The sequence below is a fragment of the Lactuca virosa genome, chromosome 2, assembly GCF_052849685.1.
Source record: "Lactuca virosa cultivar CGN04683 chromosome 2, Lactuca_virosa_CGN04683_v6, whole genome shotgun sequence".
Classification (NCBI taxonomy): Eukaryota; Viridiplantae; Streptophyta; class Magnoliopsida; order Asterales; family Asteraceae; genus Lactuca; species Lactuca virosa.
The window spans coordinates 152,948,966-152,965,798 of NC_136427.1; the positions used below are offsets into that span (position 1 = coordinate 152,948,966).

The window sequence follows — 16,833 nt, forward strand, 5'->3', positions numbered from 1 at the left end:
GGGTGTGACAGATTGGTATCAGAGCTTTGTTTATAGTGAATTGAGTATATCAACCCATAAAAGATATACTAACTATAAATACAATGGGATAAAATACTCTGACCAAGAGTTTATACTTTTAAATAATAAAATATTTAATTAAGTATACATGCCTGCATTCATACTAAAATCAGTGTCACAACGACAAAAACAAAAGTATTACGATTGTTGAATATCACAAGTAAGCTCGGGGATATATGGTCAGTCCTGGGAGTGGCATAGCCTGATCAACTATGCTGGTCCGAGGAGTGATTAGCATATGCCCAAGAATGGTTGTGATATGGAAACAAGTCTAAAAACTTACCAACATTACCACAATGAAATACCATAGGGGTACTTAAGGCCTTTAAATAGGGTGCGACACCCTAAAAATTAGGGTTTCTTAACCAGCCACCAACTCATCGAGTTTTTCCTCACCAACTCGTCGAGTTGGTCTAAAAAGATCTGCAGCCCAAAAACTTTCAACACGTCGAGTTGAGGCCATCAACTCGACGAGTTCTAAGGAAAATTTGCCTTTTTAATAAAAATTCTCATACCTGGAAATCGGGATGTTACAACATATCTCATTCGTTTGAAGTCGGATTGACATGCAATTTTATCCAGAGTGTAGTTTAGAGTTTGTATATGGTTTTAGACTATAAATTTGTCATTTATTGTTTTATATTCACTGACTTACAGCCCCCCAAAGTCAAGATATCAAAGCTGAAAGTTTTTTGTTTTTCAGCTATTTTTGTATTTTGTGAAAATGTTAAAACATATATATCTAATTCGTTTGAAGTCGGATCGATACAGAGTTTTTTCCAACTTGTAGTTTAGATTTTATACATGAGTTTATACTATAATTTTGTCATTTTTGTTTTAATATTTAATGACTTACAGTCCTACAAAGTCGAGATATCAAAACTGAAAGTTTTCAGTTTTTCAGCTCTTTTTTTATTCTATGAAAACGTTAAAACATACAAATCTAATTCGTTCAAAATCGGATTGACAAGCAGTTTTTTTTCCAACTTGTAGTGTAGAGATTGTAGATAAGTTTAGACTATACTTTTTTCATTTTTTGTTTAATAGCCAATGATTTACAGTCCCCCGAAGTCGGGATATCAAAGCTGGAAATTTTCAACTTTTCAACTATTTGTTTTTGTACTTTGTATTTTGTGAAAATTTTAAAACATGCACATCTCATTTGTTTAAAGTCGGATTGGCATGCGATTTTTCCATAGTATAGTTTAGAGTTTGTAAATGATTTTAGAGTATAGTTTTGTCAATTTTAGTTTCATATTTAATGACTTACAGTGCCCCGAAGTAATATAGAAATTTTCAAAGTTCAACCCATTAAGTAATTACCAAAAAATTCTGGTTGTTCTGGGGTTTTCGGTTCTAAACTCACTTTACTCGGTTCCACTCTAACCACTTTAATGTTTATGGGTTTTTCGGTTCTAGACCCACTTTACCTAGAACCGAACCAAAACCAGTTTGTATATACTGGTCCGGTTTCCGATGTTGCAAAATTCCGTTAACCGATTCCGGTTTCCGATCTGGTCTAGGTTTGGATCCACTTTCATCCCTACCGAAGGGAGTGGTAGCATGCTTAGCATGCCGCCACATCAGATTTTTCGAAGCCACGTATGAGTTTTTAAAGACACATAAGATAGAGAAAATGATAACATCCAAGTTGTAAAAAGATAGAAAATGGTAGCATCCATATGATGTATTTTTAATAGCTTTTATTTTGGAAAAAAAAGTAGAATAGAAAAAAAAATAAGATAATGACAACCCTTTGCCCCACTTCTATCTCTTCTCACTTTGGGTGTAACGAGTCCTTGTACTTGTAGCGAGAAGGGCCGTAGCCTTATCGAAAAACGCAAGAACAAGGCGTTAGGGTTTTAAACAACCATCCCTAATTTACATCTGCATATAAAATACATCCTCCTCGCAACCAAACACCTCAATCGCAGCTAGCTACTTCATCTCTTCTCAATAGCTTAGAATCTATTATCGCATCCTCCTTTCATCATTATTTATGTTTCAATAATGCTCGATTTACTTGTTCTTCATCGTTATCATCGTTTTCAATCTGCTGAATTGTGTTATCATTAAGCCTAACATTGCAATTCCTTGATCGTTGTCCAATTTCAACGATGGATTAAGGGATCTATCATTAGGCTAAATGAACTATTTCGATCACATATATTTGAATTCTATATGTGGCTACCTTTAGCTCCGGATCTTCCTCTTTAGCTAGGCCTTTTCGGTGACAAGGTAGATACATTCATACTCTCTTATCTCGTCTATAAGAAAAAAAAACTTGTTTTGTTGTTATAAGGATGAGCATGATGAAAAAAAATCATTCGGATTCCCAATGATTTTCTCTTTATAATAGTTTTTATTTGAAGAGGAAGGTGATCTTAAACTTCATTTCTGACTCATTATACTACGATTTATCAAAATCACTTTAATCGAGTTTTTTGTGTACTGTTGTGGCCATTGATGTAAGAAAGATATTTGCTACTCTTGATGGGATTATTCCATTTGATGATTCATTATCCACCAAGATCTCTGAGGCCTTTTCTAATCTGCGTTTTCGTATTTCGTTTTTGAAATTATTCTTTTCATATAAACTAATTTATGTCAAGTGATGAGAAAATAACTGCAACAAGATGATCGAACAAACTGTTTATGATTATTAGTATTTAAGTCTCTGATGCTCAACATTTAGCCCTATTTTGCTTCTTGTTCTTCCTATTTCATTTCTATTTTTATTTCTTATATGTTAATCTTTTGATTATCTTGAGATATGATGAGCAATTAATTGGTCCGTGTTTCTGAATTTCAGTGATCGACAAATTATTAACCAAACTCTGATCTCCATTCTCCATTCTCCAAATTCGATCTTATTTTATTTTCTTATTACTTTTTCTGTATTCTGTTTTGATGAATTATGAAACTTATCACATGTCAGACTTCAGAGTTTCTTTCAAACAAAGGAAACAATGAGATTACAAGTTCATAAATCTGAGCAGATGTGAAAAATATTGCAAGTTTTTTTTTTTCTTTTTTATTATTACAATAGATTGAACTTTCATTATGCTTTTGAAATCATTCTTATATAAAACGATTATTTATTTCATGAAGGGGCAGTGATGATAAAACAGGAAAGTCATGCACCACTCTGATATTCATTGTGATCGATAAACTTTCTCATAACCCATATTTTGTTTCTGAGCCCTATTTATTTTTGAAAAATTTATTTTGAAAAAAATCTATTGATTTAGATTTTTTTATTCTATCTTGAATCACAATTTGTAGATTAATGAGGATCCATGTGATGGAATTTCTCTTGGTAGAAATTAAACCATGATGCGGACCGATTAGCTTTTATAAGCATTTGGGGATAAATATTTGGTTTCTGATGGTTCCTCTAGTTTTATGATTAAAAAATTGCAATGTATTGAAATATTATAAATATATCTTTTTAAGTTGGTTTATCGATTGATATCTATGTAAAATTCATTACGATTTGTAGTTTCCTTGTGATTACGTTATATTGCCTCTTCTTTCGGCTACAAGGGGAAAGATTTATGATCCATTTCTTGATGGCTTTGTTCTGGGGGCATAAATTTAATTCCAAAAATTAGTGTTTTTATTCGATCTCAGATTTAGGTTTTTCATCAAATTTGGCTTATGTTTTTGGTAAATTTTACTCGGTTTTTGTTGATACTTTTCTATCTATCATTTAGAATAATTTTTTGAAACAAAAAGTCTCCATTTTATATCGAGGCCATATGATTTTGTGAATTCTTTTCATTCGCCTATTAAAAGAATTAACGATCATAATTTGAATTCTGAACTTTCATGTTTCTATTATTTTCCCATACATTGAGCCATATGCGATATATTATGAAGAATTATACTTGTGTAGTCTCTTGTATATTGGATCTTGGCAAAATGCTACTCAGCAGCCTCTTGCCCCTCAGATAATGCAATAACTCAATGATTGGTTTTGATGATGTTGTTAAGGTGATTGATTAGGTTTTCTTGCAACGAACGATTTTTATTTTCATTTTTTTATAGTTTAATTTGCAAGCTGTTTAAGAAAATAAATATCTTTCGTTATAAAAAATCTAATCAATTCACCTGAGTATCATCTTTATTATCACTTAGGGGGGAGTTGCTTTATAAGACGTGTGTGAGGCTTGTCATTACTCTAAATTATGTGCGTAATCAAAACATGCCATAGGGGTGTTTGGCTTAGCTTTTTAGAGGTCAAAAGCCTTTTTTAGAAAAGTTGCAAAAAGTGAGGTTCTCCTGACTTTTTCAAAAAGTTAGATTTTCCTTCTATCTAAAATCAAAAGTTAGATTTTCCTTCTATCTAAAATCTAAAAATCTAAAAGTAGTTTTTAAAAGTCTTTTGCCAAATATCTTTTCCCTTTGATCTTTTCCTAAAAAAACTTTTGGCCTTTCAAAAACTAAGCCAAACACCACTAGATTTGATCTTTTCCTAAAAAGACTTATGGCCTTTCAAAAGCTAAGCCAAACACCACTAGAGCATCTAGAGTTGTATCGAATCAACACATGCCATATTAGATCATATAATGTTTTATTTTTATGTTCTCTTACGGTTTTCACTTTTTAGTAGAATTGTTCTGAATTCTTGAACCTTTTCATCTACTTTTGTTTGTTTGCTGGTGTGTTCAAATATTTTTGGGCAATTTACACATTTTGTTTAAATAGCAAAGGGATAAAATAGCAAAATTTGTATAACAATAAATCATCGAAGCAATTGACATCCACATCAACCTTGCCAATTAACATCTTAATCATTGTAAAAACAATATTTTTTACTAAAATGGACCATGCTAATCCAACCAATAGTTTATTAATACTTCTACATTTTTATAATACAAATGTTCTTGAAAATATAAAATTTAAAATTTAAAATATTGTTTTCCTAACAATCCTACTAACCTACTTAAATATTTTTTTTGATCAACGACGCTTGAAATGATAATTAGGAGTACTAAAAGGATCCGAAACCAATTGCTTTTACATGTTTAAGAATCAAGGTGAAATGTACTTTTATTTCCCCTTTCCATGAATTCCCACTATTAATACACCGAGAGCATATAAAAGGATATTATTTGTCCCAGTAGCATCATCAAATTTTATAAATGTCATGACTAGATTCACACCGTAATATAAAAATCAATAAAGCCTTTCAAAACAAAGATATTAAAAGATATAAGCAAAATGAAGTTAGAGAAGATAAATCCATACAACTGTCATTTTGTTCATCAACAGAATTCTTGTTATAAACATGACAAGTAATTGTAACTAGTAGGAATTAGTGGCCCTGCTGGCGCCAAGTTGGATCAGGTTTGTAAGTAAGGGTATTTTTTTTAAAAACCAAATTGAATATAGTTGGCTGATGTTGCAATTTCTACGTTATGATACCTAGGAGTTATGAATTAATGGAAAAGACTGTAAAGGTTTGTATAGTTCGTTTTGTCAAACCTACTGCTTATTACTATTTTGGATTAAAAACTATTTAGTCGGATGGATGGGTTCAATCAAATCCAATTAAATAACCATTTCGTATTTGGTTCGTAAAAATGGATAAATATATATAGATAAAATTTGAATAATTTGAACCAACCAAATTATTATTTAATTGGATCGATATGGCTTTATATATGGACCTGTATTCTAACTTAAAAATCTAATCTAATAACTTAATAAATGATTAGTCGGTTTTCATTTCATTTTAGATAAATCAATTTGGTAGGATTCCAATTTCAAGCCATTTAATGAACCTTCCAAATTCAAATTGGTGAAATATCGGTTCAAAACCTAACCTATGTCACTTGTTTTCCTGTTGAACCAACACTGGAAACAATTGGCTGAAAAATGACCCGTTACAAAAATGAAGCCGAAATTGGACCCATACCTGTAAACAGGGGACCATTTCTGCCAACCCCTTAGGAAGTTTACTGTTCCTAAAGGGTGCATAACTTTAATATATAAAAAATAAAAATGATTTCCATGGAATCTGGTTAACCGGAATCAGGAAAGGAATGGAATGGTGGATTCCAGCATAATATGATAATATTTATACCGAAGGACCAGGGTAGCCTCCAACAGGCCAACCCAAAGGCCACTTCACATCTTGTTGAATAAAAGTGTACTCTTGCTCAATTCCAAACCTTAAATCATATAAAATGTATATAAGTTTTTCTTCAAAACAAAGATAATTATGAAAAAATAATTAAAATTTTCACTCAAAAAACCTACGAGGGAACTTGTGCTACAACTTTAGGATCACTGAAAATGTCAGCAGCCTTACGACGTTTGTTTGTAGGGATAGGCAGTCCTTGTGGTGTGTATGTGTGACAGATTATCTTTCAAAAAGAAGCAAAATAGATAATTTAAGAAAATAACAAATTTTCAAAATATTAAGAAAAAAGTTGAAACTTGAAAGCATGATATTGTAATAAAGTCACCAGGATGTTGCCACCACGGAAAGGGTCCTTAAAGATTGGCTGGGGACTACAAAAATAAAATTATAATTATAATTACTTCAAGTAAAATGAAATTTGTTAATTTTTTATTTATTTATTTATTTATTAAACTGGACTTACTATAAGATAACTTCACTGCCTTCACGTGGTGCTTGTCCAGTACTTCATTTTTCGAAGTGTCTCCAACCGTCTCGGTGGCAAAAAAACATTACAACGAAAAAAAAAAAAACACTAATCTTCGTCTAAATATTTCTGCTCAATCTTCGCCTTCATTTTTCGAAGTGTCTCCAACCGTCTCGGTGGCAAATTATCCTCGCTAGTTTGAAGAATTGTCAAATCTTTTGCAATACGATCGTCCTCGGCTTCACGACGCAAGAACTCAAAATGTTCCCGTTGCAAATCATATCTTTTACGCGCGATTTCGTTATGCTCGTAAATTTTTTTTTTTCATTTCGGCTTGCTCTCGTTGTCTACTTTCGTTTCATCCGCGTGCCGTTGAGCACGCCTCGCTTTGTCGCGGCCTATTGGTCGTCGAGGAGGGGAGATCTCTTCAATGTCGTTTATGTCGTCCGGTATCTCATCCGTGTCTGCATTGAGGTCGATGTTCGTGCGTGCGTCCAAAACATCGACCGAACCCGAGCCGTGCGACCTCTTTGATCGTTGTTCCGTAAATGTGTCAGTTTTATTCCACTTTGGGTCTTCCTTCAAAATCTCCCAAATTTTTTCGTGCTAAAAAACGTGACCGGTCTCCACATGATATTGCTCCCTCGCCGCTTTATAAACGTCAAAATCGGTCGCACCACTTTGCTTGTGCGAGGAAAACTTGTTGTAGACGGAATTCAACTTAGTGCACTTCTTGCTTATTTGAGTCCATTTGCTACTCAACATGTCGTGATTGCGGTAATTTTCATCTTTATTCAAAAGGCTACGAAATTTCCCAATCACGGCTTCCCAACAGGCAACTCTTCGCATGTCGTTTCCTTGCGTTGGATTTTTTGATGTCCCGCACCAAGCCACCGCCAATGCGTACTCTTCCTCCGCTGTCCACCATGTTGGAGGTTCGTCTTCCGATTGCTCCACCGCAACCGCTTTCCCTTTCCTTCGTGATCTCCCTTTTTGGGCCGTTTTTTTCCGCTCCCCCCGCTTGCGTCTCGGTTACAGTTTGTTGGGTGGGTTGTGGTTGTGTGGTATTTTGTTGCATTGTACCAAATGGGTTGAAAATGTTTTGTGGAAGGGGTGAGACGGGATTGAAAAAATTGCCTTGAGTGTTGAGGATGTCCGCATACATTTCGTATTGTGCAAAACCGAGAGGCGGATGTGTATTTGTGTTTAGAGGAGGAGTGTTGGGGTTTTGATCCATAGTATTCAAAAGATAAATTTTTTAAAGAATTTGAAATGTAGTTTGATATGAGATAAGAAATAAAATGGATGTATATATATATATATATATATATATATATATATATATATATATATACTAGTTGTGTGCCCGCGCAAAGGAGCGGCAACCAATAGTTTCGTTGATAAGTGGTTTTACAAAAATGTTATGTTTCAAGGAAAGTATATGTTTAAGACAATAGAATCCAACTTTGGTTGTATTTGTGAATATGATATGGTTGTAGCTAGGCAAGTTGATAGGAGCTTGGGAAGAAGATTTTGTAGCCAACTGGTACTCGACCAAAATATCATATCTTTTAAAAATATATATATTTCTGCTTATTAATTAAGTATGTTTTTGAAATGTCAGATGACTTAAAATGGGGCGTTTGATGTCAATGAGCTTTGGGGAGATATGTTTGTCATATAAACGTCTTTATATATGTATGTATGTGTAGGAAAATAGAAAAAAAAGATGAAAATTATAGAAACAGTTGACCCGACGGTCAAACCGGTTGTATCGGGAACCGATCACCATACCGGTTCAACTAAAAAGCCGATTTTTAAAACATTGGTTTGTAATTCAAATTGGGAAATAGATTAGAAGTTGTTAGATGTTGTAAAACTTTTCTTGTTGACATTTATTACTGTTGCTTCTATTGTCACCCTCATGTTCTATTTGCTTAATATTTATTAAGGTAAGGTACACACTTTCTCTTTTAGAGGTTAATGTAATTAAGTTTGACTTTCAAACATCATTACGTGATGTGGAGAATGTATTTGAATGTAAGATGTTAAACATTAATGGTTAGGGTTAGTATGCTGGGCAAACTATTTGGTATGATATTTTGCTTGTTTTCTGCATTTGTCATTTTATTTAAATGGATAAAAGTTGATCTCATTGATTTAATAGAAAAAATATTGACACATTTGACATATGGGTTCGCAAAATAGCCTAAATTTTTATATTTCCAATTTCATATGAACACTGGAAAATGTCATTTAAATGAACAAAAGTTGATCTCATTGATTTAATAGAAAAAATCTAGACACATTTGACGTGATTTCACAAAATAACCTAAATTTTATCAGATTTTCAATTTCACAATGACTTTTCAAAATATGTTCCTCATGTCAAGGAATTTTAAGATCCTTTTTGTATTTTATCTTATTAAGTCTTTATGGATATATGACATTAAAAAAGTAAATGCCAACTTCAGTTGTGTATATCTGGTATTAGTGATCATGTGATTGTTTTCTTATCCTTGTAGGACAGTAATATTTGTTCAGATAACCTCACGACTAAAGTTTGGATCATGAATTTGACTACCCAAGAAGCATAACACATACATACACACACACACAAAACACATTGAAAGCACAAAAAAGTAAACACTACAAAGAGTTGGTTCAGATAAACATAAAAGGGAGAAAAAACTATCAATATCAACAAACCAATGCACAAAGTGCTTGCTTACTGATCAGCAACCATGAAATAAGAAGATAACTAAAGTCTTGAATACAAACATCACCAAGAAAATCAATAAACCATGATATCTTCGCATAATAAGTATGTAAAGTTCCTGTTGTGAAGTCTTGATTTGTAAACAAGGGCAGCACCATAAAACCACCAAAAAATGATTAATGTCACCAAAGCAACACCAGGGGAAATACCGTCAAATATTGGTTCAAACGGTCTTCTCTCACCAAGGGATGAACTTTTTTCACTTAGCAAATATGTAGAGTGACTCTGAGTCTTGAGTTAAAAGCAATGCCAACACCAGAATTGAAGAAAAACACTAATGTCACACCAAGGGCAAAATAGTCCATATAATTAAAAGGGAAGACATGTTTTCAAGTTCTCCACTATATTGAAGAAACAAAAACCATTATTAATTTTATAATTATAAAATGTAAAGCATTTAAAGCAATATCAAAAGTCCTTATGACACACTGTTATGTGAATAAATACGTGGAACTAATGAAATTCCCATAGCATAAAAAGTACCAAAATTGAACATTAATTCTAATTGGCTTACTTGTTCGATCATCATATATTCTAGTTGAAAATATATAAATTAAAATTTGAAGGAGAGGTAAAAATTTCTATATATACCATTTATAGAATCCATTGGATATATGTGTGGATCCACATGAAGTGAGAGTGGAGTAAATGTAATTTGTACATTTACAATACTCAAGTGGTGAAGGATATTGTAAGCATCCCCTAATAAGATAGCAAATTTGGAAACTTCCCCAGCAAACAGAGCATGACAATCCCTATTCAAAATTATGACCATCATCATTTTTTAGCAAAATACATGTAAATGGAAAAAAAACACAAAATCTCACCAATTAAAAATCATATAACATATTCAAGATTTTGAGCTTCTTATCCTCATATGTAATCATGAGGAGGAAATCCCCTAGTTTAGTTTAAAGAACAGTTGAAAAAGCACAATTGCTATCACCAGAAGCCTCGTTGATAATCTTTTTGGGTTGTTGGAGTTCTTGAGTAAAACGAAAAAAATGTTATATGATCAAAGAATAAAGAATTAGCAACTTGCCAAAAGGATTTGAAAATAAAAATCCAAACTTGGGAATCAAAAGGAAAATATGAACCTGGGAAACTGGCAAATATCTCAGTTATGAATTTGCCATCTCTTTAAGAATCAAAATCTAAGCTTTTATATAACACATCAGTAAGACCATCTACAGATTTTTAGATGTACAACAGTACAAGTACAACAAAAAGAAGTGAATTTATGTAATCTCAGTCAAATAATAGAAAAGTGAGAGGAGCAAGCATCATACCTTTGTATTGGGACTCTTTTATATTGCTTCATCGCCACCAGATCTTTTACATGTTCCAATAAAATAATAAAACAAGAAAATAAAAGTTATGAGCAAATCACATTAAAGATCATGCACCTCCTGTGACAACTAAAATCAAATAAATTCTGAGTAAATAAAGGGAAAACCCAACGGTGACTGCCAACAAAAACCAATCCCAAGTTAATTACAAATTGAGAAACCAATATTTTTCCAATATTAGCCTCCAATATCATATCATGCTATAAATTGCATAAAGTTTTTAGGGTATGATGTTAATTAAGAGAATAAGAAGGGCATTTACTTCTTTTCCACCATGGCTTTCACTAACTTCCTGCAAATGCATGTCTTCATGACTCATATGCTCAACCACTTCCCATGCCTCTTCCTTGTAACCATGAACAACAAAAAACTATTACACTAAATTGGGTTTTGGCAAAAAGGTCTACTGAAATCCCACAACAAAACCACCAGGTGCCACTGCCATGAAGTCTAAAACTTCAGATAACTGATTTTGGAGTTTGGACACCCATACAAACCAACTAAGTTTTAAGGAAAATTTCATTAGTAAGAAGCAAGATTTGGTCCTCAATCCAGACATTGGACTTGCTCTATAGGGGTGCCAACCACCTTTATCTTCAAACAACTATAGGAGAAATAGGAATGATTTCAAGAAACAAGCACATTTGGAAGATAAGAATGATGTCGAATAAGAAAAATGCACCTGTAAACCTTGAAAAAGCCATATGCATCAGATTAAAATAAAATCAAAATAGGATTTTTATGTACAATGGAGATCGGAGAGAGGACAAGAAAAAGGAAACACAAACCTGATCTATACACAGATACACGCACGAGTAGACACATATGCATACCTACATACAAATATACACATTTTCAAACACATACACATACATATAGAATAAAAATACATATAGATACACACTTACACACAATATTACAAGTTATTGTTACCTCTAATGACGAACCCAAAGCCAGAAAATGCTTCCTTTAAAGAGTGGTAATTAGTCTGATAAGAATGACCTGCAAAGACTAAGTGAATATTAATCCATGATCAGATCTCCAAAGAAATAAATATAAACACATTAAATCGACCAAAAACAAAATAAAATATATTCTTCTTTGCTGAAGAGAGAGAGAGAGAGAGAGAGAGAACTGCGACTGACATAGGTCCTACCTGTGACAATGAGTGGTGATGTTGATTGTTTTTGTTTCTATTCTTGTTGGTCCATGGTGGTGGAAACAACTGTTTAGGGGTTTTCTTTGGGAGAGACCATAATGGTGGTGGTGACTGGTGCAATAGTTTGGTGTTGTTGGTGGGATTGCGGCTAATTAGGTTGAGTCGTTTAGAGAGAGTGGAGAGGAGTTGGATTGAAGAGAAAGAACTGAAACATATGAAAGGGGATGAGGTAATTCAGAGTGGAGCAAGGAAGGGAACAGAACCACATAATCTTTTTACTCCTTGTTACGTATGTTCATCAATATATTGGTGGTTTCGATTACCTGCATGGAAAACAGACCTCGTGAAAACCCTAGAGCAAGAAAGCCTATGAATAGTGAATAGAGAAGATTAAGAAGAAAATGTATATCTTGAATTTATCAAAGATGAAGACGGAGGGATGAGGGAGAATCAGAGTTTTCAAATTTTGGGTTCATTTTCGAAGATAAAGGGGGAGGACCAGGTCGAGATCAAGATAAGCAGGGATAATATGAAAGATAAAAGAGGCGGGTGAAAATGAAATATCTTTTATTATTGCATTACATGCTCGTACATGTTGTATTATTTTTTGTACAATTTAGTTTAAATGAGGTTAAGTTTAAAATTTAATATTATTTTATTGGTGATTGTTTGTACTATTAGCTTAATGTTTTGGACGTCTTAAAAAAATATTATTATTATATTCAATCTATTTTGAGAAATAGTATGATTTCATATATTATATATATATATATATATATATATATATATATATATATATATATATATATATATATATATATATATATATAGGCGTAAAGAGGTAAAAACATTCAAAAAATTAATTTTTTTTTGACCGTTTTACAACGGTTCAAAAACGAAATGTATACGTTGAGCCTCGAAAAAATAGCCGTTTTCAAGCGTTACCAAGGTGACGCGTCGTAATGTAACGCGTAAAAACGCCACCTGGGCGCGGTGTTCCAGGCGTTATAACGCTGTGTTTGGAGGCCACGTCATAATAACGCCATTAGGCGTTGCCCGCTCCTAACCGTCTCATAATTCCACTTTGGAAGCTCAGAAGGATGCTCCACTGGTTTCGAGAGTGTCTAAAACAGAAATAATTTAAAAATATAAAAAAAAAATTAAAAAGTATTTGAAAATAATTAAAGTAATCAAAAGTCAACATACCATTGAGAGCTTAATCGTAGAAGAAATCAAAGCCATGATAATTGAGAAATCCCAGAATTCGGCTCTAAAAGAATTGCATTAAAAATCAAACATAATATCATTACTCTATTAAGTATGAGAGCTTAAAAAGATCAAAAGGAAATTGGAATGTGTATTTTTTATTTAGTTATTTACCTCAACTGTACCAACAACATTGCTATATGCTTTCACTGTTGCAACATCATGACAGTCATCATTCATCACCAAAGCATTAGCTGAAAAATTGAAATGATTAATATTGTAACACCCAAAAATTCAAATCAATTTAAACTTAAAAAAACATTTCGAACCATTAAAAATCATTACAACTTTGTTTTCAAAATGTATAATATCAGAGTTTTCCAGAAACACAGACAAAACATGAGGAGCTGTACGATCACGCCTTCGCCTTGCCGCGATTCCCTGATGTACCTGAAACAATAAACTGAAACTGTAAGCCCGAGAGCTTAGTGAGTTCCCCCAAAATACCGATACACATACAGTCCATATAAACATATCATAACAAACTGAACAACATGTAATGGGTCCCCAACTTAATTTACAGACTGGATTACCCCCGAGCCCATAGTACGAGTCTCCCATTAGCCCGTAACTGGAATGCTCCCGAGCCCACAATACGAGTCTCCCTTTAGCCCGTAACTGGAATGCTCCTAAGGTCTGTTGGCTACCGCACGGAGCAGTACAACCTCAACCCATCCCACATAACATATAACATACCACATAACCACTGAGCATGCAATAATCATATAACATCACATGTAGTCCTACAGGTCTACCTAGCTGGCATAACCACTAGCATGCAACACTAACTCATACTCAACATCTAACACTGCTAGGATAACATATCCAATGGGCTGGCCTTGGTACCTTAGACCCCTTAGTATAGTGAGGATAACTCACCTTGCAACTGTCGTCTGAAACTAGAAAGCTCAACTCCCGGATCACCAACACGAACTCCACCACCTATAGTTACCATAAAACCCTTTTTCATAAATCTCCAAATTACCAGAATACCCTCAGAAGTCAACTGGTCAACTCTTGGTCAAAGTCAAAGTCCACAGTCAAAGTCAACAGTCCATGTTGACTCGACTCGTCGAGTGCAGTTCACCGACTCATCGAGTCCTTCCTGAACTCGAGAAGTCTTGAAATCCTTGATTGGCTCGTCGAGTTCCCCTTTAACTCGCCGAGTTCATACGTGTCCAAGAATTGGGAGAAACCCTAGCCGACTCGCCGAGTCTCCGAGCGACTCGCCGAGTTCAAGGCAGTCTTCAACGGACTCGCCGAGTTGTTCATCAACTCATCGAGTTCATGCCCATCTTCATATGACTCGCCGAGTCGACCTTGCGACTCGCCGAGTCCCTTCAATCCTTCATCCATACAGATGCTTTTTAAGCCATGCTGAGGCTCCATATTGTAGATCTAGCTTCCCACGACATGTTTATCACGTAAAGTTGCAAACTTTATGTGCATGCAAGGTGATAATGACCTAAAACAAGCTAAAGAAGGGGTTCTAGGCAAAAGAGCTTCACCAACATGCTAAAGACTGAGACTTTATGATGATAAGGGCCAAGATGAGCCTAGATCTGAAGTTGCAACTTCAGATCTTGGTTCATCACTCGAAATGCAACACCAAATGCCCAAAATGGTCCCAAAACTCAATATAGAAAGGGGGTTTAACTAGAAGAAGCTCAAGGTGATGACTTGATACCTCCAATGGATGATAAACTGAGGTAGACTTCAGATCCCCAGCTGTTCCTTGTTCAAAACTTCTTGGTCTTCAAACCTTTCCTCACCAAATCCCCCTTCCAAGCTAAGAAGCACACCAATATGGAGAACAACAGGAATTGGGGTTTCTGAATTCGAGGGGAGTAGTAAGAGAGGCTAAGGGGGGATAAGTGATCCTTAAATAGGGTGCAAACCCCCGAAATTTAGGGTTTCATCTGCCAGCTCCTACTCGTCGAGTCCCCTATTGGACTCGGCGAGTAGGTCACTAAAACACGCGGACCAACCCCTGCTACTCGACGAGTCATAGCGCCAACTCGTCGAGTAGACCTTCAACGTGAAGTCTAAAAGGAAAAATATTAATAATACCTGACAGTTGGGATGTTACAATTCTCCCCCACTTGACTTAGACTTCGTCCTCGAAGTCAGCTGTAGCGAGTAACTCCGGGTAATGCTCCCGCATCTCAGCCTCCGACTCCCATGTCCACTCGGATCCCCTCCGATGCTCCCATTGTATCTTTACCAACATAACCTCCTTGTTGCGCAGGACTTTCACTTTTCTTTCCAAAACGGCAATCGGTCTCTCAATATAATTCAGGCGCTCATCAACCTGAATGTCATCCAGTGGCACCACTGCCTCCGGTTCCACAATGCACTTTCGCAACTGCGAAACGTGGAAAGTACTGTGGATCCGACTAAGCTCCTCCGGCAGCTCTAGTCTGTAAGCCACCTTGCCAACCTTGGCAATGATCCTGAACGGCCCAATATATCGGGGACCCAATTTTCCCTTCTTCCTGAAGCGGATCACACCCTTCCAGGGCGAGACCTTCAGGAGTACCATGTCACCGACCTGAAACTCTAACTCGGATCGGCGTCGGTCAGCGTAACTCTTCTGCCGACTCTGAGCGGTCTGCAGCCGCTGTCTAACCTGCTGAATCTTCTCGGTAGTCTGCAAGACCACCTCCGTCCGACCCATCACCCTGTGACCAACCTCACCTCAACAAACCGGGGTGCAACATCTCCGCCCATACAACAGCTCGAATGGCGGGGCGCCAATGCTGGAATGATAGCTGTTGTTGTAGGCGAACTCTGCAAGCGGTAGGTGGGAATCCCAGCTCCCACCGAAATCGATGATACACGCCCTCAACATATCCTCGAGGGTCTGAATGGTCCTCTCACTCTGACCATCAGTCTGCGGATGGAAGGCTGTGCTGAAGTGCAACCGTGTGCCCAGCTCCTCGTGAAACTTCTGCCAGAAGCGGGATGTAAACCGGACATCCCGATCAGAGACAATGGAAACGGGAACCCCATGGCGAGACACGATCTCGCGAACGTACATGTCGACCAATTTCTCGGCCGATGAGCTCTCCCGTATGGCCAAGAAATGGGCACTCTTGGTCAATCAATCCACGATGACCCATATAGCATCAAACCCCTTTGCCGTCCTCGGCAACTTGGTAATAAAATCCATCGTGATATGTTCCCATTTCCACATGGGGATCTCCAGGGGCTGCAGCTTGCCATGCGGCCTCTGATGCTCGGCCTTGACCATCCTACAGGTCAAGCACCTCTCGACGTACCAAGCGATTTCTCGCTTCATGCACGGCCACCAATAGTTCAAACTCAAATCCTGGAACATCTTGGTGGCCCCCGGGTGAATAGAGAAATGAGACTTATGAGCCTCCTCCATAACCGTTTGCCTAACCCCGCCAGACATCGGAATCCAGACCCGACCGCATCGGGTCAATAATCCCCAATATCTTGCTCAAACCGTGTATTCTCACCCTTGATCCTCTCCAGCTTCGAATTCTTCGGTCGCATGCCTCAACCTGGGCATCTCTGATCAGACTCCCAAGCGGGGAGTCCACTGCTATCCTCATGCATACCGCTGGGGTGGAAGAC

At 36.0% G+C, this 16,833-nt stretch overlaps 2 long non-coding RNA genes and 6 other non-coding genes across 8 annotated transcripts; 7 read left to right on the top strand and 1 right to left on the bottom strand.

Moving 5' to 3' along the window:
• Positions 1 to 1,846: 1,846 nt before the first annotated feature.
• On the top strand, positions 1,847 to 4,767 carry LOC145159629 (uncharacterized). The gene is made up of 2 exons (XR_013737813.1): positions 1,847 to 2,298; positions 2,873 to 4,767. It is a non-coding gene; the product is annotated as an uncharacterized LOC145159629 (long non-coding RNA).
• Positions 2,364 to 2,466, top strand: LOC145161813 (small nucleolar RNA R12). Its single transcript, XR_013738686.1, has one exon. It is a non-coding gene; the product is annotated as a small nucleolar RNA R12 (small nucleolar RNA).
• On the top strand, positions 2,519 to 2,603 carry LOC145161895 (small nucleolar RNA SNORD24). Its single transcript, XR_013738753.1, has one exon. It is a non-coding gene; the product is annotated as a small nucleolar RNA SNORD24 (small nucleolar RNA).
• LOC145161810 (small nucleolar RNA Z199) lies at positions 2,667 to 2,746 on the top strand. Its single transcript, XR_013738684.1, has one exon. It is a non-coding gene; the product is annotated as a small nucleolar RNA Z199 (small nucleolar RNA).
• LOC145161898 (small nucleolar RNA SNORD18) lies at positions 2,829 to 2,905 on the top strand. The gene has a single exon (XR_013738756.1). It is a non-coding gene; the product is annotated as a small nucleolar RNA SNORD18 (small nucleolar RNA).
• LOC145161816 (small nucleolar RNA R64/Z200 family) lies at positions 2,960 to 3,062 on the top strand. Its single transcript, XR_013738689.1, has one exon. It is a non-coding gene; the product is annotated as a small nucleolar RNA R64/Z200 family (small nucleolar RNA).
• Positions 3,172 to 3,265, top strand: LOC145161817 (small nucleolar RNA Z221/R21b). The gene has a single exon (XR_013738691.1). It is a non-coding gene; the product is annotated as a small nucleolar RNA Z221/R21b (small nucleolar RNA).
• An 8,268-nt stretch (positions 4,768 to 13,035) lies between the features above and the next one.
• Positions 13,036 to 13,440, bottom strand: LOC145156564 (uncharacterized). The gene is made up of 3 exons (XR_013736800.1): positions 13,345 to 13,440; positions 13,171 to 13,234; positions 13,036 to 13,088 (listed from the first exon to the last, which is right to left on the bottom strand). It is a non-coding gene; the product is annotated as an uncharacterized LOC145156564 (long non-coding RNA).
• Positions 13,441 to 16,833: the final 3,393 nt, after the last annotated feature.